The sequence below is a fragment of the Lynx canadensis genome, chromosome B1 (assembly GCF_007474595.2).
Source record: "Lynx canadensis isolate LIC74 chromosome B1, mLynCan4.pri.v2, whole genome shotgun sequence".
Taxonomy (NCBI): Eukaryota; Metazoa; Chordata; class Mammalia; order Carnivora; family Felidae; genus Lynx; species Lynx canadensis.
Window position 1 is genome coordinate 143,050,224 of NC_044306.2, and position 25,579 is coordinate 143,075,802.

The window sequence follows — 25,579 nt, forward strand, 5'->3', positions numbered from 1 at the left end:
ACACCTGGGTTGATCGTTGATTGCTCCTCTTCTCCTATAAAACCTTGAATCTCCAGATTCCCAGGAGCCCTACAGAAATAGTTTGCTCCTCCCTGTTAAGGGCCAGAACTCTTCACTAGCTTGAAGACAATGCAGAAACCTTTCCCTTGCAAGACAACATGTGCCTGCCTCAGGATCTGACCCCACCACCCACTTTGCCACTGGGCTTATAAGTTGTCCCACACATAGCTGAGGCATGCTGGGTATGATAAGGGAAAAAAGGGACAATTCCAAAGGAGGTACAGGACTTAGCCATCCTTTATAAACATGTACTGGAAGATTATAGATGGTTTCTGAGTGTGCTGGATCAAGGGGTCAGAAAATACTGTTCGAAAAGAGAGCTTATCAATTTGAGAAACTCTTTTAGGATACATGATTTAAAATTTTAGCAAGAACACAAAGAAATGGTGCAAACACACCTCTACCATGGCTCTTAGATGCATGAATAAAGCAATAGTTCATACTAAGTAGGAGTAAAAATACCAAAGTTGCCATAGCAGATGGTAGAGGAAGAAAATAAAAGGCTCAGAGAAGTACATAGCCTAGAATGGGTACACTATGAAGGCTGGAAAACCCGCCAGACATCTGTCTCCCAGAGTGTGCACCATTTACCCAACCAGTAAAGATGTCCCTTGTAAGAGGGCCACCAGCATCAGCAAGAAGTTCAGTGTTGGCATTTCTTAGCAGGTAAGTGCTGACAGTAGGAAATGCCATTACAGAACTGGGCTAATTGATAATAGCACTCCTCCAACCCCCCAGGTGCACATCATAGAAGACAGGTGTTAGTACTCAATCATCCAAAGCCAGGTTGATAAAACTATCATAATGTATAGCAATGCCAAGAGGGTAATGATGAATCTGACTTACAGATAAGTGTGGAGCTGATTAATAGAAAACTGTGTCCCTCGGGGAAAAATAGAAGGGTAACCAACAGGGCTACTACTCAATCTGTGTAATCAAAAGAAGTCAAGGATGGATGATTGCATGGTTAACAGCAGTTACCTTAACATCATGGTCCATGGTTCACTTTCCAGATTTGAACCATTTTTTAGGCCTGGAACCCCAAAGTTAAAGAAAATCCAGGTACCAAGGACTCTGCCATACAATGTCAAGTGCACACAGGGATGATTTCTCCCAGTCCTTTTCCAGGGTCATTTACATAAATAAATGTACACTATGGAAAGAGTCCTATTGGACATGATCTGAAAATATTGATGCTGAGATCTGAAGCACCATTGTGGCTCCAATAGAATGGACGTATAAGGAGTCCAAGGAATAAATGGATTCAGTGGATAAACTGACATTTTAATTTAAAGATTTGTATCTTATACTCAGGAAAATCATGTTGTTTCCTTTCTCTCTACCATTTCCCACCTTCTTGAATGGTGGACCTGATCTGTATTATTTGAATTTTTCTCATATTTTATGTCTTTACAGTGTAAAAGATTCCTTCAACTTGTATTTGAATATTTTTATAAGCTTATTTTTGCGTTGATTTTAAAAATCAACTTCACTGAAGTTTAATACACATAGAGTATAATATATCTACTTTATATGTTTAGTTTGATGGGTTTTGACACATGTATATGTCTACCACCTGATCAAGATATGGAACATTTCCATTACTCCAAAAAGTTTCTTCATCCCTCTTTATTGTCAGTACCCTTCTTCCTCACACCAGACACAAATAACTGCTGCTTTCTTCTGTCACTATGAATTAGTTTTCCTCTTCTAAAATGTGACTTAAAGGAATCATACAGTATATATTTTTTGGTATCTGGCTTCTTTCACTCAGCATGTATTTGAGATCCATGGTGTGTTTATCAATAGTCTGTTGATTTTTTTAAAATGTTTATTTTTTGAAGGAGAGAGAGAGAGAGAGAGAGAGAGAGAGAGAGAGAGAGAGAACCTGAGTGGGGAAAGGGCAGAGAGAGAGGGAGGCACAGAATCTGAAGCAGGCTCCAGGCTCTGAGCTGTCAGCACAGAGACCGATGGGGAGGCTTGAACTCAAATGGTGAGATCATGACCTGAGCCGAAGTTGGGCACTTAATTGGCTGAGCCACCCAGGTGCCCCAATAGTCTGTTGATTTTTATTATTAAGTAGTTTTCTAGAGTATGGATATATCATGGTATATTTAACCATTCATTTATTAATTTATGTTGTTTGTAGTTTTAGGCTATTATGAACAAGGCTGCTATGAATATTCATGTATAGGTGCCTTTGTGTGAACATATGTTTGCATTTCTTGTTGGTATATACTTAGAATTGGGTCATATGACAAATATAAATTTAACTTTATTTTTTATTGCAGTATAGTTGACAGACAATATTATACTAGTTTCAGGTGAACAACATAGTAATGTAACATTTATATATATTATGAAATAATTACCACAGTAAGTCCAGTTACCATCTGTCACTATACAAAGTTATTACAATATTATTGACTATATTCCCTATGCTGTGTACTTTATATCCCCATGACTTGCTTATTTTATAACTGGGAATATGTACCTCTTAATCCCCTTTACCTCTTTTGCCTATCCCCACCCTTTTCTCCTCTACCAGCCATAGTCTGTTCTTTCTATTTATGAATCTACTTGTGTTGTTTATTAGATTTCACATATAAGTGAAATAATACAGTATTTGTTTTTCTCTAACTTGATTTACTTAGCATAATAACCTCTAAGCCCATCCGTATTTCACAAATGGCAAGATATCATTATTTTTTTAATGACTGAGTGATATTCTATTGCCTAAATATACCATACCTTTATCAGTGCATCTGCTGATGGATACTTATGTTGCTTCCATATCTTGGTTATCATAAATAAGACTGCAATGAACATAGAGGGTGTATTTATCTTTCAAATTAGTGTTTTTGTTTTATTCAGATAAATAACCAGAAGTGGCATTGCAGGGTTGTATAGTAATTCTACTTTTAATTTTTGAGGATTCTCCATACTGTTTGCCATAGTGGCTGCACTGGTTTACATTCCCACTAATAGTACACAGGGTTCCGTTTTCACCACAACCTTGCCAACACTTGTTATTTTTTGTCTTTTTGATAATAGCCATTCTTACAGCTGTGAGGATATATCTCATTGTGGTTTTGATTTTCTTGATAACTAGTGGTTTTGAGCATCACTTCATGTGTCTGTTGGTCATCTGTAGATCTTCTTTGGACAGATGTCTATTCAGGTATCCTGAATTTTTAATTCAATTATTTTATTTTATTTATTTATTTTTTTAAATTTACATCCAAATTAGTTAGCATATAGTGCAACAATGATTTCAGGAGTAGATTCCTTAGTGCCCCTTACCCATTTAGCCCATACCCCCTCCCACAACCCCTCCAGCAACCCTCAGTTTGTTCCCCATATTTTTGAGTCTCTTCTGTTTTGTCCCCCTCCCTGTTTTGATATTATTTTTGTTTCCCTTCCCTTATCTTCATCTGTTTTGTCTCTTAAAGTCTTCATATGAGTGAAGTTATAAGATTTTTGTCTTCCTCTGACTAATTTCACTTAGCCTCCAGTTCCATCCACATAGTTGCAAAAGGCAAGATTTCATTCTTTTTCATTGCTGAGTAATACTCCATTGTGTGTGTGTGTGTGTGTGTGTGTGTGTGTGTGTGTGTGTACACACACACACACACACACACACAACATCTTTATCCATTCATCCATCGATGGACATTTGGGCTCTTTCCATACTTTGGCTATTGTTGATAGTATTGCTATAAACATGGGGATGCATGTGTCCCTTTGAAACAGCACACCTGTATCCCATGGATAAATGCCTAGTAGTGCAATTGCTGGGTCATAGGGTTGTTCGATTTTTAGTTTTTTGAGGAAACTCCATACTGTTTTCCAGAGTGGCTGCATTCCCACTAACAATGCAAAAGAGATCTTCTTTCTCTGCATCCTTGCCAATATCTGTTGTTGCCTGAGTTGTTAATGTTAGCCATTCTGACAGGAGTAAGGTGGTATCACATTGTGCTTTTGATTTGTATTTCCCTGATGATGAGTGATGTTGAGCATTTTTTCATGTGCTAGTTGGCCATCTGAATATCTTCCTTGGAGCAATGTCTATTCATGTCTTTTGCCCCTTTCTTCACTGGATTATTTGCTTTTTGGGTGTTGAGTTTGATCAGTTCTTTATAGATTTTGGATACTAACCCTTTCTCTGATATGTTGTTTGCAAATATCTTCTCCCATTCTGTTGGTTGCCTTTTAGTTTTGCTGATTGTTTCCTTCGCTGTGCAGAAGCTTTTTATTTGATGAGGTCCCAGTATTAATTTATTTTTGCTTTTGTTTCCCTTGCATCCAGAGGCATGTTGAGTAGGAAGTTGCTGTGGCCAAGATCAAAGAGGTTTTTGCCTGCTTTCTCCTAGAGGATTTTGATGGTTTCCTGTCTTACATTGAGCTCTTTCATCCATTTTGAGTTTATTTTTGTTTGTGGTGTAAGAAAGTGGTCCAGGTTCATTCTTCTGCATGTTGCTGTCCACTTTTCCCAGCACCACTTACTGAAGAGACTGTCTTTATTCCATTGGATATTCTGTCCTGCTTTGTCAAAAATTAGTTGGCCACATGTTTGTGGGTCCATTTCTGGGTTCTCTATTCTGTTCCATTGATCTGAGTGCCTGTTCTTGTGTCAGTACCATACTGCCTTGATGATTACAGCTTTGTAGTATAGCTTGAAGTCTGGGATTGTGATGCCTCCTGCTTTGGTTTTCTTTTTCAACATTGCTTTGGCTATTCAGGGTCTTTTCTGGTTCCATACAAATTTTAGGATTGTTTGTTCTAGCTCTGTGAAGAATGCTGGTGTTATTTTGATAGGGATTGCATTGACATGGAATCTTTTTCCATTTTTTTGTGTCTTCTTCAATTTCTTTCATAAGCTTTCTATAGTTTTCAGTGTATAGATTTTTCACCTCTTTGGTTAGATTTATTCCTAAGTATTTTATGGTCTTTTGTGCAACTGTAAATGGGATTGATTCCTTGATTTCTCTATCTGTTGCTTCATTGTTGGTGTATAGGAATGCAACCGACTTCTGTGCACTGATTTTATATTCTGTGACTTTGTTGAATTCATGAATCAATTCTAGAAGTTTTTTGGTGGAATCTTTAGGGTTTTCCATATAGAGTATCATGCCATCTGCGAAGAGTGAAAGTTTGACCTCCTCCTGGCCGATTTAGATGCCTTTTATTTCTTTGTGTTGTCTGATTGCAGAGGCTAAGACTTCCAATACTATGTTGAAGAACAGTGGTGAGAGTGGACATCCCTGTCTTGTTCCTGACCTTAGGGGGAAAGCTCTCAGTTTTTCCCCATTGAGGATGATATTAGCATTGGGTTGTTCATATATGGCTTTTATGATCTTGAGGTATGATCCTTCTATCCCTACTATCTTGAGGGTTTTTATCAAGAAAGGATGCTGTATTTTGTCAAATGCTTTCTCTGCATCTATTGAGAGGATCATATGGTTCTTGTCCTTTCTTTTATTGATGTGATGAATCACATTAATTGTTTTGTGGATATTGAACCAGCCCTGCATCCCAGGTATAAATCCCACTTGGTCGTGGTGAATAATTTTTTTAATGTATTGTTGGAGCCGGTTGGTTAATATCTTGTTGAGGATTTTTGCATCCATGTTCATCAGGGAAATTGGCCTATAGTTCTCCTTTTTAGTGGGGTCTCTGTCTGGTTTTGGAATCAAGGTATTGCTGGCTTCATAGAAAGAGTTTGAAGTTTTCCTTTCATTTCTATTTTTGGAACAGCTTCAAGAGAATAGGTGTTAACTCTTCCTTAAATGTTTGGTAGAATTCCCCTGGAAAGCCATCTGTTCCTGGACTCCTGTTTTTTGGCAGATTTTTGATTACTAATTTGATTTCCTTACTGGTTATGGGTCTGTTCAAATTTCCTTTTTCTTCCTGTTTCAGTTCTGGTAGCATATATGTTTCTAGGAATTTGTCCATTTCTTTCAGATTGCCCATTTTATTGGCATATAATTGCTCATTGGCATAGAATTGTTCATTCTCTTATTATTTTTATTTCTGCTGTGTTGGTTGTGATCTCTCTTCTTAATTCAGGTATTTTTAATCAGATTATTTGGGGTTTTTTTTTTGGGTGTCTAAGTTTTTTATATATTTTGGATATTAATCCTTTATTGAATATATCATTAGCAAATATCTTTTCCCATTCAATAGATTTCCTTTTCATTTTGTTGAGGTTTCCTTCACTGTACAAAGCTTTTTATTTCGATGTAGTCCCAATAGCTTATTTTTGCTTTTATTTCCCTTGCATGAGGAGACATCTAGAAAAATGATGCTAAGGCTGATGTCAAAGAGATTGGTAAGTTTCCTTTTGGGAGTTTTATGGTTTAAAGTCTCACATTTAGGTTTTGTTTTTGTTTTTGTTTGTTTTGTTTTTTGTTTATTTTGTTTAATTTTTTTTTTTTCTGAAGGAGAGAGAGACAGAGCATGAGCGAGGAAGGAGCAGAAAGAGAAGGAGACATTGAATTTGAAGCAGGCTCCAGGCTCTAAGCTGTCAGCACAGAGCCCAATGCGGGGCTCAAACTCACGAACTGTGAGATCATGACCTGAGCCAAAGTCGGACGCTTAACCAACTGAGCCACCCAGGCGCCCCTCACATTTAGGTTTTTAATCCATTTTGATTTTATTTTTGTGTGTAGTTTGAGAAGATGGTCCAATTTCATTCTTTTATGTGTAGCTGTCAGTTTTCCCAGAACTATTTATTGAAGAGACTATCTTTTCCCTACTATATGCTCTTGCTTCCTTTGTCATAGATTAATTGACCATATACGTGTGGATCTATTTCTGGCCTCTCAATTTTGTTCTACTGATCTATGTGTCTATATTTCGTGCCAGTACCATACTGTTTTGATTACTATAGCTTTGTAGTACCGTTTGAAATCTGGGATTGTTGTACCTCTGGGTTTATTATTCTTTCTCAAGATTGCTTTGGTGATTAAGGGTCTTTTGTGGTTCCATACAAATGATTTGTTCTAGTTCTATGAAAAATACTATGGTATTTTGAGAGAGATTTAATTAAATCTGTTTGCTTTGTGTAGCATAGTCATTTAACAATATTAATTTTTTTAATCCATGAGCTTGCAATGTCTTTCCTTTTGTTTGTGCTGTCTTCAATTTCTTTCATCTGTGTCATAGTTTTCAGAGTACAGATCTTTTACCTCATTGGTTAATTCCTAGGTATTTTGTTCTTTATGGTACAATAGTAAATAGAATTGTTTTTCTAAAAATTTCTCCTTCTGCTAATTCACTATTAGTGTATAGAAATGCAACAGGTTTCTGTATATTAATTTTGTATCTGCAACCAGTTCTAATAGTTTTTTTGGTGGCATCTTTAGGTTGTTTTTTTTTTATCTCTAGTAAAATATCATTTATAAATATTTAAAACATCATTACTTATGTTTTTTTATCAGTTTAGATGCCTTTTACTTCTTTTATTGTCTAATGGCTGCAGCTGTACTTCCAGAATTATGCTGAATACAAATGGTGAGAGTGGACATCTTTGTCTTGTTCCCAATCTTAATGGAAAAGCTTCCAGTTTTTCACCATTGAGTATGACGTTAGCTGTGGGTTTTGTCATATGTGACCTTTATTATGTTTAGGTATGTTCCCTCTAACCCCACTTTGCTGAGAGTTTATGTGTGAATGGGTGTTGTATTTTTTTCCAGATGCTTTTTCTACATCTATTGAGATGATCATATGTTTTTTATCCTTTCTCTTGCTAACGTGCTTTATCACAATGGCAGATTTGTGAATATCAACCATACTTGCATCCCTAAATAAAGCCTACCTGATTGTGGTGAATGATTTTTAAAATGTATTGAATTCTATTTGCTAATATTTTGTTGAGGAATTTTGCATCTATGTTAATGAGGGATGTTGGTCTATAGTTTTCTGGTTTTGTAGTGTCTTTGTCAGGTTTTGGTGTCACTGTGATACTGGCTGCATGGAATGAATTTGGACGTTTTCCTTCCTCTTCTATTTTTTTTTTTTTTTTGGAATAGTTTGAGAACGATAGGTATTAACTCTTTTTAAATATTTGGTAGAAATCACCTCCAAAGCCATCTGGTCCTGGACTTTCGTTTTTTGTCTTTTTTTGGATTACTGATTCAACTTTGTTACTAGCAATCCCTTTGTTCAAATTTTCCATTTCTTCCTGATTCAATTTTTGAGGATTATATGTTTCTAGGAATTTATCCATCTCTTCTAGATTGTGTAATTTGTTGGCATATAATTGTCAATAGTAGTCTTTTATACTCCTTTGTATTTCTGTGTTGTTGGTTTTAATGGCTCTTCTTTCATTTCTGCTTTTATGGATTTGGGTTCTCTTTTTTGATGAATCTTGCTGAATGTTTATCAATTTTGCTTATCTTTTCAAAGAAACAGCCCTTAGTTTCATTTATCTTTTCTGATTTTTTTGTCTCCATTACATTTATTTCCACTCTGATCTTTATCATTTCCTTGCTTCTAACTTTGGACTTTCTTTTTTCTCTAGTTTCTTTAGGTGTAAGCTTAAATTATTTAAGATTTTTCTTGTTTATTCAGGTAGGCTTATATCACTATAAACTTCCCTCTTAGAACTACTTTTGCTGAGCCCTATAGATTTTGGAGCATTGTGTTCCTGCATGTAGCTGTGTCCATGCATTTCTTAACATTTTCTTGGATTTCTTGGTTGACCCATCAGTTGTTTAGTAGTATTGTTTAGCGTCCACATGTTTGTTTGGCTTTTTTTTTCAGTTTTTCTTTTTGTAATTTTAATTTCACACCATGTATCAGAAAAGATCTTTGATATTGATTTCAATCTCAAATTTATTGAGACTTGTGGCCTAACATGTGATCTATCCTGGAGAATGTTCCATGTGCACTTGAAAAAAATCTGTATTCTTGGGGCGCCTGGGTGGCGCAGTCGGTTAAGTGTCCGACTTCAGCCAGGTCACGATCTCGCGGTCCGTGAGTTCGAGCCCCGCGTCAGGCTCTGGGCTGATGGCTCAGAGCCTGGAGCCTGTTTCCCATTCTGTGTCTCCCTCTCTCTCTGCCCCTCCCCCATTCATGCTCTGTTTCTCTCTGTCCCAAAAATAAATAAACGTTGAAAAAAAAAATTTTTTAAAAAAAAAAGAAAAAATCTGTATTCTGCTATTTTTGGATAAAATATTCTGTATACAGTTGACCTCAAACAATGCTGTGGTTAGGGGTACCAAGGCCCTGCACAGTCTGAAATCCATGTATAGCTTTTGACTCCAAACCCTTAACTACTAAAAATCTACTGTTGAGTAGAAGACTTATCAACAACATAGTTGATTAACACATTTTGTATGTTATATGCATTATACACTGTATTCTTTTAATAAAGTAAGCTAAGCAAATGTTACTAATAAAACCATAAGGAAGAGAAAATACATTTACAACACTGTACTGTATTTATAAAAAAAATCCACATAGAAGTGGACCCATGCAGTTCAAACTCATATTGTTCAAGGGTCAAAAGTGTATCTATTAAATACATATGGTCTAATGTATCATTTAAACATTTTTTAAGGTTTATTTATTTTTGAGAGAGAGAGAGAGAAACAGAGTGCTAACAAGGGAGGGATAGAGAAAGAGGGAGACACAGAATCTGAAGCAGGCTCCAGGCTCTAAGCTATTAGCACAGAGCCTGATGCAGGGCTCAAACTCACGAACTGCGAAATCATGACCTGAGCTGAAGTCGGAAGCTTAACCAACTGAGCCACTCAGGCACCCCTCATGTATCATTTAAGGTCACTGTTTCCTTATTGGTTTTCTGCTTGGATGATCTATCCATTGATGTAAGTGAGGTGTTAAAATTCCCTACTATTATTGTATTATTATTAATTTCTCCCTTTATGTCTGTTAATATTTGCTTTATATATACATACAATTGCTCCTATGTTGGGTGCATAGATATTTACAGTTATCTAATACACTTGTTGGAATGATCCTTTTTTAATTATGTAATGCCCTTCTTTTTCTCTTGTTACAGTTTTTGTTTTAAAATCTATTTAATGTTAAGTATCGCTACCTCAGCATTCTTTTTGTTTCCATTTGCATGGAGTATCTCTTTCCATACTTTCTTTTTCAGTCTGTATGTGTCTTTAGATCTGAAATGAGTCTCTTGTATACAGCATATACATGAACCTTATTTATTTCATTCATTTAGTCACCATATGTCTTTTTGTTGTAGCATTTAGTCCATTTACATTTAAAGTAATTATTGATAGGCATGTACTTTTTGCAATTTTAACTGTTTTCTGGTTGTTTTGTAGAACTTCTCCATTTCTTTATTCTTCTTTTGCTCTCTTTCCTTGTAATTTGATGGCTTTCTTTAGCCTTATGTTTATATTCTTTTCTCCTTTACTTTCTTGTGTATCTATTTTACGTTTTTGGTATGTGATTACCATGTGGTTCATATATAACACATATAGCAGTCTATTGAAGTTGATGGTTGTTTAAATTGAAACACATTCTAAAAGCTCTACATCTCCTCTTTTTATATTTTTGATGTCATATTTTACTTTTTATTTTTGTGTGCCTTAAGTAATTATTGTTGATGTAGTTGATTTGAATATTTTTGTCTCTGAACCTTTATACAAGCTTTATAAGTATTTGATTCACTACTTTTACTATATTTTTGTACCAGAAAATATTCTCTTTCATAATTTTCTCTCTTCTAGTTATGGCCCTTTATTTTCCACTGACAGAAGTCGCTTGAACATTTCTTGTAATGCTGGGTTAGTGGTAATGCACTACTTTCACCTAGGAAACTTTCTCTCTCCTTTAATTCTGAATGATAATCTTGCAGGGTAGAGTATTCTTGGTTGTAGGTTTTTTTTCCTTCCAGTACTTTGAAAGTACAAGTTGTTTTTTCTCTTGCTGCTTTTATGATTCTCTTTTTAAGTTTTGATAATTTATTATAATCCATCTTTGGACCTCTTTAGGTTCACCTTATTTGGAGTTCTCTGTACCTCCTGGATATGGATGTCTGTTTCCTTTCCCAGGTTAGGTAAGTTTTCAGCTATTATTTCTTCAAGTAAGTTTTTCACCACTTCGTCGCTATTTTCCTTTCTAATGTGAATGTTAGTAGCTTGATGTTATCCCAGAGGTTCCTTGAATTATCTTCTTTTGCTAAAATTCTTTTTCTTTTAGTTATTCAGTTTGGGTGATTTCCATTACCCTGTCTTCTACATGGTTGATCTGTTCTTATGCATCATCAAATCTGCTGTATCAAATCTGTTGATTTCCTCCTATTGTATTTTTTCATTTCAGTTATTGCATTCTTCAGTTTTGATTGGTTCATTTTTATATTTACCATCTCTTTGCTGATGTTCTCACTGTGTTCATCCATTCTTCTCCCAAGATTGGTGAGCATCTCTATGACCATTACTTTTAAACTTTTTCTGGCAAATTGCTTATCTCCATGTTATTTAGTTCTTTTTTGAGGGTTTGTCTTTTTCTTTCATTTGGAACTTATTCCTCTGTCTCCTCACTTTTTCCTGACTCTCTCTCTCTCTCTCTGTGTGTGTGTGTGTGTGTGTGTGTGTTTCTATGTATTAGGTCAGCTAAATCTCCTTGTCTTACATAAAAGGTGTCATGTGGGACCCAGAAGTGCAATACCCCTATTACTTAACCCAGGTTGTCACCTGCATGAGCTGCTTGTGCCCTCCTATTGCAGTTGGGCCACTTGTGGGTGGGACTGGCCTCCCAGCCTGGCTGGCTGCAATACCCATTCATGATTGCTGTGGCACACTGGTAAGTGGGGTTGATCCATAACCACCAGGGGTGGGAGCCTCTTTGGGAGGATACCAGTCCCAGCCAAGGCCACCCACTATGTGTGCCAAGGTGGGAGCCACTCCGAGTGTCGATTTTGGTGGTAGTCCTGGCCAAAATCATCTGCCAGGTGCAGCCAGGCAGGAGCTATTTTGGAGGGGTGCTGAGTGGGGCCAGCTCATAGCAGAACACTGGGGTGGAGTGAACAGTTCCAGTCAGGTAGATGGAGAGTGTTAGAAATGGCACCTGCCAGCACTGGGTCAGCTAGGTAGAAGAAGAATAGGAAAAATGGCACCTGCCAGTACTTTCATTTCCAGAGATAGTTTCTATCCTGGCCCCTTTGGCCCATGCCCTAAAATTAATCAGTAACTCTCTGTGTATGGCCAGGTGTTTTTCAGACTACACTTTCATGCTGAGACTTGGAGTGAATGAGTTTGTGCATGGGCCCTTTAAGAGGGGATTCTCAGTTTCCTATAGCCCTCTGGCCCTCTCAGAGTTAAGCCTGGCTTATTTTCAAAGGCAGATATTAGAAGGTTTGTCTTCCCAGCGCAGATCCCCAGGGCAGGAGTGCCTGATGTAGTGGGGGTTGATTCCCTTGCTCCTCAGGGAAGGCCTCCATATTTGTGGTAGCCCTTCCTTCTGAGGGTTGCCCCACCAGAGATGTGGGTCCTTTCTAGACTACATCTTTGCCTCCTCCCACGCATTCTGATGTGGCTTTATCTTTGTATCTTTAGTTACAGAAGAACTGTTCTAGTCTTCAGGACATTTAAAGAAAAGTTTTTCCATATGTAGTTGTAGTTTTGTTGTGTCCATGGGAGAGGGTGAGCTCAAGATCCTCCTACTTTTCCATCTTGATCCCCATCATCTCTGTAAGTTAAACTTTCTCAGAATCTGCCAAACTCTTTTCCAAAGTGGTTGTACCATTTTTTTATTTGCCCTAGCACTATGTGAGGGTTCTAGTTGCCTTATGTTCTCACCATTGGGTATTCTTAGTTTTTGTTTTTAGCCATTTTCTTGGTATATAATAATATGTCAGTGTGGTTTAACTTATATTTCCCAGATGACTAAAAATGATGAACAAGTGTTAATATATGGACTGGCCATTATTATATCTTTTTTATTTTTAGGGTACAATTTTATTTTTACTTGTCTCATGATTATCAAGTTGTGAAAATCATTATATATTCTGGATACAGGTCCTTTATCAGATATATACAATGCAAACATTTTCTACCAGTCTGTTGGCTTGTTTTTTTTTTTATTTTCCTAAGGGTGATATTTGAAATACGTAAGTGTTTAATATTGATGAAGTCCATATATTAATCTTTTCTTACATATTTTGTGCTTGTGTTGTATCAATGAAATCTTTGTCTACCCCAAGTTTGTGAAGATATTTTTCTATGTTTTGTTGTATAAATTTTATAGTTTTTGTTTTTAAATTTCAGTTTATATTCCACTTAGAGTTGCATTTTACACTTAATGTGAAGTAAGAACTGAGATTTATATATATTTTTCCATATGGTTTATCAGTTCAAACACTATTGAAAAGACATTCTTTTCACCATTGAATTACTTTGTCACATTCAATTTTTGAATTATTTTTAAATTATTAAAATGTTCTTTATTTTATGTCAGTTTTTATAGCTGTGTCTTTCAAAGAATTTGTCCATTTCATCTAAGTTCTCCAATTTGTTATATAAATTTGTTTATAATAGTCCCTTTTTGTCCTTTTAATGTCTTACAGTAATGTTTCCTCTTTTCCAGCTTTGATGGCTTGTATCTTTCTTTATCTTTTTTCTGATTAGTCTGATTAGAAGCTTAATAATTTTTCAAAGAGCCAGCTTTTGTTTTCATTAATTTTCCCTATAAATTATGTTTTCCATTATGTTGATTCCATTAATATTTTTATTATTTCCTACATTCTACTTACTTTGGACTCAACTTATTTTTCATTTCTTCTTAGAAAGTTCCTAATGTGGACTCTGGCAACACTAATTTTAGACTTTTTTTTTTTAAATTGTGGACTTTTATTCTTTTCTAACATAAACATTTAAAGCTCAGCTTCAGCTGACAGCATAATTCCTACAAGTTATGTTGTATTGTATTTTCATTATTATTTAGGTAAGATATACCCTAATATTTCTCATGATATATTCTATAATACAGGCATTATTTAGAAGTGTGTAGTTTAATTTACAATATTTATGGCTTTTTTAAACATTCCTTTGTTATTGATTTCTAATTTATTCTGTTGTGGTCAGAGAACACACTCTATGTGATTTCAGTGCTTTAAAATCCTTTAGGCTCTTTCTGGTACAGCATATGGTCTTTGTGAGTGCTCCATGTGAATATGAAAATAATATGTATTCTGTTGGGTGGAGTGTTCTATAAATATTGTTCTAAGGATGTTTTGGCCAAGGTGGTTGATACTCCTATTTCATTCTTCTATATTCTCTCTATTCTTTTAATTACTGAGAGAAGAGAATTGAAAATTTCCAAATATTATTGAGTTTGTTTCTTTCCAGTTCTCAACACCCAAAAAACAAATAATCCAGTGAAGAAATGGACAAAAGACATGAATAGACACTTCTCCAAAGAAGATATCCAGATGGCTAACAGACACATGAAAGAAATGCTCAACATCACTCATCAGGAAAATACAAGTTAAAACCACAATGAGATACCACCTCACACCAGTCAGAAAGACTAAAATTAACAACTCAGGCAACAACAGATGTTGGCAAGGATGCGGAGAAACAGGATCTCTTTCTCACTGCTGGTGGGAATGCAAACTGGTGCAGCCACTGTGGAAAACAGTATGGAGGTTCCTCAAAAAACTAAAAATAGAACTACCCTATGACCCAGCAATTGCACTACTAGGTATTTATCCAAGGGATACAGTGTCCTGTTTTGAAGGGACACACGCACCCCAATGTTTATAGCAGCGCTATCAACAATAGCTAAAGTATGGAAAGAGCCCAAATGTCCATTGATGGATGAATGGATAAAGAGGATGTGGTATATATATATACAATGGAGTATTACTCAGCAAGCAAGAAGAATGAAATCTTGCCATTTGCAACTACATGGATGGAACTAGAGGGTATTATGCTAAGCGAAATTAGAGAAAGACAAATATCATATGATTCACTCATGAGGAATTTAAGATACAAAACAGATGAACATAAGGGAAGGAAGCAAAAATAATACAAAAACAGGGAGGGGGACAAAGCATAAGAGACTCTTAAATATGGAGAACAAGCTAAGGTTGCTGCAGGGTTCGTGAGTGGGGGGTATGGGAAAATTGGGTAAGGGGCATTAAGGAAGACACTTGGGATGAGCACTGGGTGTTATATATAGGGATGAAACCCTGGAATCTACTCCTGAAAACATTATGGCACTATATGCTAACTTGGATGTAAATAAAAAATAAATAAGAAAAGAAAAAAGATAAAACTGCACAAGATACTAAATAAATCTCTCAACAATTCATTGTCTCACCATTAAGTAAAACAATGCATGAGTCATTCTTCACTGATTTAAAAGAAATGTTTAATAAGACTGAGCAGAAACAGAACTGTTTTTATGAAAACTTCCAGTTTTATGAACTGAGTTACAAGTGTCCTATCCAAGAACTACGGGATTAGTGTTACTGACCAGGTGTGGGTAGAGTAGTGCTGAGATCTAGAGGAATTCTCCCCTTTCCACTCAGGAAATGGCTGCATGAGTTATCAGGGGTAATTCTCCAGCTCTTTCTGCTTTCCTTTTTAGTGAATGACCTGTGTATTAAGTGTGATTCAGCTTCATTGAGTCCCTGTGTTTAAGATCTAAATATAGAAGAACACATGAAGAAAAAGAAAAAGTGTTTACGAAGGATGGAAAGAAACAATTGTAAAACAAAAAAAAAAAAAACAAAAAACAAAAAACAAAACTGTTAGCTTTCTTTCTCCAGGCAGAGATAAAATGAACCAGGGAGGATGATCATTTATTATGCCTGTCAAATCTCACTCAAGCAATGTTGAACTTCTAGGTGCAAAGGACTTAACTGCAAACCTGTATATGTAAAGTGTTTAGAACAGTGTCTAGCTCAATAAATGCTAGCTGATATCAATACCATTATTATTGACAGTTTTATTTTACTCTCCTATAACTTTTTTGAGAGAAATTATAGCTGAGGTAAAAGCCTGATTTGCATTAACTGCCTGTCTTTCCTATTAGACTATAAACCCTGTAGACTAGGGACTATCTTGAGAATGAAAGCAAAGCAATGTAAAACACAAAAAACAGCCTTCCCTTTCCAGATGCAAATTTATTCTCTCTTTTTGAAATTGGAGCAAAAACCAGACAGCTAAACATTATTAGAACCGTGCTCATTCCCTGAGAACGAATCTGCTACAAGAGATAGAGCACTCTGTTTTCAAAGTGGACTGTTTGGGTATCCCATCCCTGGCAAACACCATTTAAAAGAGATGCATCAAGAACTGTTTCATAGCCAAAATAGAAAAATACCCATCATTCTCTTTAAACAGAAACTTTGCTGCTAAAAACTACTTGTTGGAAGTGAAGAAATCATTTGCATTGCTAGCATCCTCTATAAGACTGCTCTATAATGTAAAATGAGGAAATAAAATAGCTAAATATAGCTTAAGACTTTTTTGCCTCTAGTTAGAGGGCTAGTTTTTCCTAAGATATCTGGTAGTCAGTGCAGCTAGATACCCTTCCAGGACCCCTTTCATCTATGACCCCTATGACTCTAGACAGATTTTTATCCACTGTGGTTACTTTTTAACTATTTTTATCCTGGTAAGTCATCTTCTTAATGAAACTTAAGGATCAGAGACAATAGCAGCAGCTATTGCTGTTTAGCAGAAGAAAACAATGATAAAAGGAAAGAAATGTTGTTGCTTTTCCTTCTCCTGTTCCCCCCTCAGTTTGCACCCTGCAATCTTCTATTTGTTATAATGTAACAACACCAAACTAAGTGCTTTACATTGATTAACTCACTTATTCTTAACAATAAGCCTTTAAGGTGTGCAATATTTTTATCCCTTTATAGATGAAAACACTGAAGCACAGAGAGGCTAAGGGAGTTACCCAAATTTTTACACCTAGCCCAGGAAGACTTGCTCCTGAGTCTATGTTCCTTTTCCTCCCAGCCTTGTTGGGATATAACTGACATATAACAGTGTGATAATTTGATATACTTATATACCACTACAGTGTTGACTAACACCTCCATCATGTCACATAATTACCATTTTGGGGGTGGAGGTAAGAACATTTAAGATCTACTCTCCTTAGCAACTTTTGAGTATATAATGCAGTATTAACTACAGTCACCATGCTGTACATTAGATCCCCAGAATTTATTCATCTTGTAACTGGAAGTTGGCATTCTTTGACCGGAATCTCTCCATTTCCACCACCCCCTAATCTATTCTACTCTCTGTTTCTATGATTTCTGCTTTTTTCAGATTTGACATATGAGTGATATCATGTAGTATTTGTCTGACTTATTTCACCTAGCATAATGCCCTCAAGGTTCATCCAAATTGTCACAAATGGCAGGATTTTCTTTTTCCTCATAGCTGAATAATATTTCATTGCATATGGGTTTTTTTTCCAAGATTTTATTTAAATTCAAGTCAGTTAATGTATAGTATAGTACTGGTTTCAGGAGTAGAATTTAGTGATCCATCACTTACATGAAACACCCAGTGCTTACCCCAACTAGTGCCCTCCTTAATACTCATCACCCATTTAGCACATTCCCCTACCCACCTCCCCTCAAGCAACCCTCAGTTTGTTCTCTGTCCTTAAGAGTCTCTTATGGTTTGCCTCCCTCTGTTTTTATCTTAATTTTCCTTCCCTTCCCCCATGTTAATCTTCTTTGCTTCTTAAATTCCACATAGAAGTGAAATTATATATTTGTCTTTCTCTGACTTATTTTGCTTAGCATAATACACTCTAGTTCCATCCATGTCATTGCAGTTGGCAAGATTTCATTCATTTTGATGGCTGAATAATTTTTCATCATATATACTGTACAAACACACACAACATTCATCTTTATCCATTTATCAGTTGACCGACATTTGGATTCTTTCTGTAATTTGGCTATTGTTGATAGTGCTGCTATAAACATTGGGGTGCATTTGCCTCTTTGAATCAGCATTTTTGTATCCTTTGGATAAATACCTAGTTGGACAATTGCTGGGCTATAGGTTAGTTCTATCCTTAAGTTTCTGAGGAAACTCCACACTGTTTTCCAAAGTGGCTGGACCAGTTTGCATTCCCACCAACAGTGTAAGAGGGTTTTGCTTTTTCTGCATCCTCATCAATGTCTGTTGTTTTCTGACTTGTTCATTTTTTTTTAATTAAAAATTTTTTTGTTTGTTTGTTTTTGAGAGAGAGACAGAACATGAGTGGGGGAAGAGCAGAGAGCTAGGGAGACACAGAAATGGAAACAGGTTCCAGGCTCTAAGCTGTCCGCACAGAGCCTAACGCAGGGCTTGAACTCACCAACTGAGAGATGATGACCTGAGCCAAAGTTGGATGCTTAACCAACTTAAGCAAAGTTGGATGCTTAATCAGGCACCCCTACTGAGTTGTTCATTTTAGATATTATGACAGGTATGCAGTGGTGTCTCATTGTGGTCTTGATTTGTATTTCTCTGACGATGAGTGATGTTGAGGATTATTTCATGTGTCTGTTAGCCCTTTGTGTGTCTTCTTCGGAGAAGTGTCTCTTCATGTCTTCCACCTATTTCTTAACTGGATTATTTATTTTCTGGGCGTTGAGTTTGATAAGTTCTTTATAGATTTTGGATAAGAGCCCTATATCTAATATGTTATTTGCAAATACCTTCTCCCATTCTGTAGGTTGCTTTTACTTTTGTTATTTCCTTCACTGTGCAAAAAGCTTTTTATCTTGATGAAGTCCCAATAGTTCATGTTTGCTTTTGTTTCCCTTGCCTCTGGAGACATGTCTAGTAAGAAGTTGCTGAGGCTGAGGTCAAAGAGGTTGCTGCCTGTGTTCTGTAGGATTTTATGGTTTCTTATCTTACATTTAGGTCTTTCATCCATTTTGAGTTTATTTTTGTGAATGATGTAAGAAAGTGGTCCAGTTTCATTCTTCTGCATGTCACTGTCCAGTTTTCCCAACACCATTTGTTGAAGAGACTTTTTTCTTATTTTATTTTATTTTATTTTATTTTATTTTATTTTATTTTATTTTATTTTAACATGAAATTTATTGTCAAATTGGTTTCCATACAACACCCAGTGCTCATCCCAACAGGTGCCCTCCTCAGTACCCATCACCCACCCTTCCCGCCCTCCCACCCCCCATCAACCCTCAGTTTGTTCTCAGTTTTTAACAGTCTCTTATGGTTTGCCTCCCTTCCTCTCTGTAACTCTTTTCCCCCCTTCCCCTCCCCCATGGTCTTCTGTTCAGTTTCTCAGGATCCACATAGGAGTGAAAACATATGGTATCTGTCTTTCTCTGTATGACTTATTTCACTTAGCATAACACTCTCCAGTTTCTATTGGATATTGTTTCCTGCTTTGTTGAAGATGAGTTAACCATATAGTTGTGGGTCCATTTCTGGGTTCTCAGTTCTGTTCTATTCATCTATGTGTCTGTTTTTGTGCCACCACCATACTGTCTTGATTATTACAGAAGAGCAATGTGTAATACAGCTTGAAGTCTGGAATTGTGATGCTTCTTGCTTTGCTTTGCTTTTTCAATATTACTTTGGTTATTCGGGGTCTTTTCTGGTTCCATACAAATTTTAGAATTGTTTGTTTTAGCACTGTGAAAAATACTGGTGTTATATTAATAGGGGCTGTATTGAATGTGTAGATTGCTTTGGGTATTACCGAAATTTTAACAATATTTTTTCTTCCCATCCACGAGCACAGAATGTTTCTCCACTTCTTTGTGTCTTCTTCAGCTTCTTTCATAAATGTTCTATAGTTTCAAGAGTATAGATCTTTTACCTTTTTGGACAGGTTTATTCCTCTGGGTACCTTATGGGTTTTGGTGCAATTGTAAATGGGATTGATTACTTGATTTCTCTTTGTGTTTGCTTCATTATTGGTGTATAGAAATGCAACAGATTTCTGTAAGTTGATTTCATGTCCTGTGACTTTGCTGAATTCATGTATTAGTTCCAGCAAAATTTTGGTGATCTTTTGGGTTTTCCATGTAGAGTATCATGTCATCTGCAAAGAGTGCAAGTTTGACTTCATCCGTGGCAATTTGGATGCCTTTTATTTCTTTTTGTTGTCTGATTGCTGAGGCTAAGACTTCTAGTACTATGTTGAATAACAGTGGTGAAAACGGACATGCCTGTCGTGTTCCTGACCTTGGAGGAAAAGCTCTCAGTTTTTTCTCATTGAGGATGAGATTAGCTGTGAGTCTTTTGAATATGGCCCTTGTGATGTTGAGGTATGTTCCTCCTATTCCCTACTTTCTTGCGGGTTTTTATCAAGAAATGGTGCTGTATTTTGCCAAATGCTTTTCCTGTGCCTATTGAGAGAATCATGTGATTCTTATCCTCTCTTTTATTAATGTGGTGTATCACTTTGGTTGATTTGTGGATATTGAACCACCCCTGCAGCCCAGGAATAAATCCCACTTGATTGTGGTGAATAATTCTTTAGTGTACTGTTGGATTTGATTTGCTAGCATCTGGTTGAGAATTTTTGCATCCATGCTTATCAAGGATATCTGTAATTCTTTTTAGCGGGGTCTTTGTCCGGTTTTGGAATCAAAGTAATCCGGGCCTCATAGAAGGAGTTTGGAAGTTTCCCCTTCCATTTCTATTTTTTGGGATAATTTCAAAAGAATAGGTATTAATTTTTTTTTTAATTTTTGGTAGAATTCCCCTGGGAAGCCATCTGGCCTTGAACTCTTGTTTGGGATTTTTGATTTTTGATTACTGATTCAATTTCTTTACTGGTTATGGGTCTGTGCAAATTTTCTATTTCTTCTTGTTTCAGTTTTGGTAATTTGTATGTTTCTAGGAATTTATCCATTTCTTCCAGATTGCCCAATTTGTTGGCATGTAATTATTCATAATATTCTCTTAAAGTTGTTTGTATTTTTGTAGTGTTAGTTGTGATCTCTCCTCTTTCATCTGTGATTTTATTTATTTGGGTCCCCTCTCTCTTATTTTTGGTAAGTCCAGCTAAGAGTTTATCAATTTTGTTAATTCTTTCAAAGAATCAGCTCTTAGTTTATTGATCTTTTCTACTGTTGTTTTTTTTTTTTTAATTTCTATATCACTTATTTCTGCTGTAATCTTTATTGTTTCCCTTATTCTGCTGGTTTGAGCTTTATTTGCTGTTCTCTTTCCAGCTCCTTCAGGTGTAAGGTGAGGTTGTGTATTTGAGACTTTTCTTCCTTGAGGAGTGCCTGAACTGCTATACACTTCCCTCTTAGGTCTGCCTTTGCTGCATCCCAAAGGTTTCAAACTGTTGTGTTTTCATTTTCATTGGCTTCCACGTATTTTTTAATTTCTTCTTTAATTTCCTGGTTAACCCATTTATTATTTAATATGATGTTCTTTAGCCTCCATGTATTGGTGGCCTTTCCAATTTTTTTTTCTTGTGGTTGCCTTCAAGTTTCACAGCGTTGTGATCTGAAAATACACATAGTATGATCTCAATCTTTTTGTACTTGTTGAGGCCTGCCTGGTTTGTGACCCAGTATGTGATCTATTCTGGAGAATGTTCCATGTGCACTCGAAAAGAATGTGTATTCTGCTGCTTTAGGGTGAAATGTTCTGAATATATCTGTTAAGTCCATGTGGTCCAGTGTATCATTCAAAGTCATCGTTTCCTTGTTGACCTTCTGCTTAGATGATCTCTGCATTGTTGTAAGTGGGGTGTTAAATTCTCCTACTATTGCTGTACTATTATCAATGAGTTTATTAACAGATTTATATATTTGGGTGCTTCAAGTTGGGGTCATAAATATTCACAATTGTTAGATCTTGTTGGATAAACCCCTTCATTATGATATAGTGTTCTTCTTATTACAGTCTTGGGTTTAAAATCTAGTTTGTCTGATATAAGAATTGCTACTCTGGCTTTCTTTTGAGGTCCATTAATGTGTTAAATTGTTCTTCATTCCCTTGCTTTCAATCTAGAGGTGTCTATGGTTCTAAAATGAGTTTCTTGTGAGCACCGTATTGTGGGGTTAGTTTTTTTTTAATCCATTCTGACACCCTATAACTTTTGAGTGGAGCATTTAGTTCATTTACATCAGAGTAATTTTTTTAAGTTTATTTATTTATTTTGAGAGAGAGAAAGAGAGAGCATGTGCAAACAGTGGAGGGGCAGAGAGAGGAAGAGAGGGAATCCCAAGTGGCTCCACACTGTCAGCATAGAGCCTGATGTGGGGCTTGAACTCACAAACTGTGAGATCATGACGTGAGCCAAAACCAAGAATCCAATACTTAACCAACTGAGCCACCCAGGTGCCCCCAGAATAATTATTGATAGATATGAAGTTGGTGTCATTGTATTACCTGTAAAGTTATTGTTCCTGTAGATTGTTCTTTTCTGGTCTTTGTTGCTTTTAGTCCATTACACATATATACCATGTCTTCTTTACCCATTCATGCATTGACTAGCACTTAGATTGTTTCCATATCTTGATTATTGTGAATAATGTGCTGCAATAAATATAAGAATACAGTATCTCTTTAAGATTTTTACAGCATTTCCTTTTGGATATATATTGATAAAGTTGTGTTTGTGGATAATAAGGTGGTTCTGTTTTTAATTTTTTTGAAGAAGAGTCATACTGTTTTCAATAATTGCTGTACCAGTTTACATTCCCCCCAACAGTTAGCAAGGCTTCCTTCTTCTTCTCATCCTTGCCAGCACTTATCTCTTGAATTTTTGATGACAGCCATCTAACAAGTGATTTTGATTTGTATTTCCTTGAAAACTTGTGATTTCTATTTGTATTTCCTTAATTATTGGTTGTGTTAAGCACCTTTTCATGTACCTATTGGCCATCTGTATGTCTTTGTTGGAAAAATTATTAGGTCCTTTGCTCATTTAAAAACTAGATGATTTGGTTTTTGATCATTGAGCTGTTATGAGTTCTTTATAAATTTTGGATATTAATCTCTTATCAGATATATAATTTGCAAATATATTTCTCCCATTCTATAGGTTGCTTTTTCATTTTGTTGATTTTTTCTTTTGATATATTTCCACTTATTAATATTTGCTTCTGTTGTTTATGCTTTTTTTATTAAAAAATTTTTTAATATGAAATTTGTTGTCAAATTGGTTTCCATACAACACCCAGTGCTCATCCCAAAAGGTGCCCTCCTCAATGCCCATCTCTTTAAAATTTTTTAATGTTTATTTTTGAGAGAGAGAGAGAGAGAGAGAGAGAATAAATCTGAAGCAGGCTCCAGGCTCTGAGCTGTCAGTACAGAGCCTGATGTGGGGCTTGAACCCTTGAACCGTGGAGATCATGACCTGAGTGGAAGTTGGACACTCAACTGACTGAGCCACCCAGGCATCCCTGTTGCTTATGCTTTTGATGTCATATCCAAAAAAATCATTGCCAATACCAAAGTTAAGGAGTTTTACCCTATGTTTTCTTCTAGGAGTTTTATGGTTTCAGATATTATGTTTAAATCTTTAATTCATTTTGAGTTAATTTTTGTAAGTGGGTTAAGATGGGGGTCCAATTTCTTCCTTCTGCATATGTTTATCCAGTTTCCCAACACTAGTTATTCAAGAGACTGTATTTCCCCATTGAGTATTCTTGGCTCCCCTGTCAAATGTTAGTTGATCATTTTGGTTGTGTGTGGGGGGGGGGGGACTTATTTCTGTTTTCTTGATTCTGTTCTAATTCTTCATGTGTCTCTTTTTATGCCAGTGCAACACTATTTTGACAATTAAAGATTTGTATTATAATTTGAATATAGTATGATACCTCCAGCTTTTTGTATTTTTCTCAGGATTGCTTTGGCTATTAACGGTCTTTTGTGATTTCATATAAATTTATGACTTTTTTTCTATTTCTATGAAAAGTGACATTAGAATTTTGGTAGGGATTATACTGAATCAGTGGCTGGTTTTGTTTGGTATGGAACCAGAGTCTATGCTTTTAATGATTAAGTTCTCATACTTCTTCATAATAAATACCAGAGCTGAAAGGGAACTTAGAAACTACTTCAAACCCCTCATTTTACGGGTTCAACAAAAGGATGCTTAAATTATTGCTGTTCAGTATTTATCCTATCCTGCACAAAATTTAGACATCCTAACTTTCATCCTGTTTACTTTATATCATCACTGAAAAACTGCAGAATATAAATGAGATTCCCAACTCTACTGGATATCTGCCAGTTTCTCCAGATTCACATTTCACCCTGCTTTCTGCTCCAGGAAGATGACTTATGTATCTTGCATCACTGGGCTCCTTTGCTCTTGGATTCCAGATGGGTTGGATCACTGGGGGCACCAACAGAAAATTGAAGAAGAGTGGGCTAGGATAGTATTCTAACAAGGTGTATAGTTATTTATTGCTGCCTAACTATCCCAAATTTAGTTGTATAAAATAACCAGTTTATTAGGCTCACAAATTTTGTGGGTCAGGAATTTAAACAAAGCATGTTTGGATGGCTTGCCTCTGCTCTGCTACATTTAGTGTCTTATCTTGGACTTAAAGACTAAAGGTGGCATCACAGCTGGAGTCTATTACCTTAAGACCAGTTCTTTTGTGTCTAGCAACTGATGCTAATTATTGACTATGACCTCAACTGAATATTTGGGCAAATATCTCCATATAGCTTCTATACCTGGGTGAGTTCGGGCTTCTTCACAGTATAAAATTTGGGTTCCAATAGTGATTGTCCCCTGAAAAGCAGATGGTAGTGCATGTCTTTTTTATTTTTTAGTGTTGGGAGTTGTATAGTGTCACTTCCATCATCCTTTATTGGTCAAGACAGTCACAAAGCTCTGCCCAGATCCCAGGGAAGTAATCTTCAGAAAGCATTTAAGAAAAGCATGTAGAATGGGAGAGATTTTGAAGTCATCTTTGGAAGATATAATAGGTCACGAGGTTTGAGGACTAAGTTTATAGGAGTATAGCTCAATTGGAAAGGGATGTCTAAAAAGGAAAGAAATGTATTGCAAAATTTATGAAAATGTGGGGAAAAAAGGAGTATGTCATACAACTGAGATTCAGAGTACCCCCAGGGCTTAAAAAATAATTGGATCCAGAACAGAGTCCCTAAAACACCTCCACTTCCTCTTATGTAAATGTATGTTCTTGACCACAGTTGTGTGTGTGTCCTCTGAAAGTACTTTTTTCCTCCTTGTTGTTCTCTTTCTCTCAAAGGGGATATTGTGAGGCCAATATGGGTGGGGAGATCTTTTTAGGCAGGAAAGAAAATGCTCAGCATTTCTCCTTTTGTACTTAAGTAATGTTGCTGCAGTATGCAGAGCAGTTTCTAGAAAGGTAGAAAGGCAGGATCTACTTCTTCTGGAGTAAAGCTAGAAAGGCAGTTAGTGCTATTTCCATAAACATTTTCACAGGGACATTGATAAATATGATAATGCTGAAATCATGGTTCTACAAAATGTGTATAGCTCACTCTAGTCATGGAATTAGAAGCATTAGAAACATAGAAGCAAAAAGAAACCTTAGAACCTATATTTAGCCCAA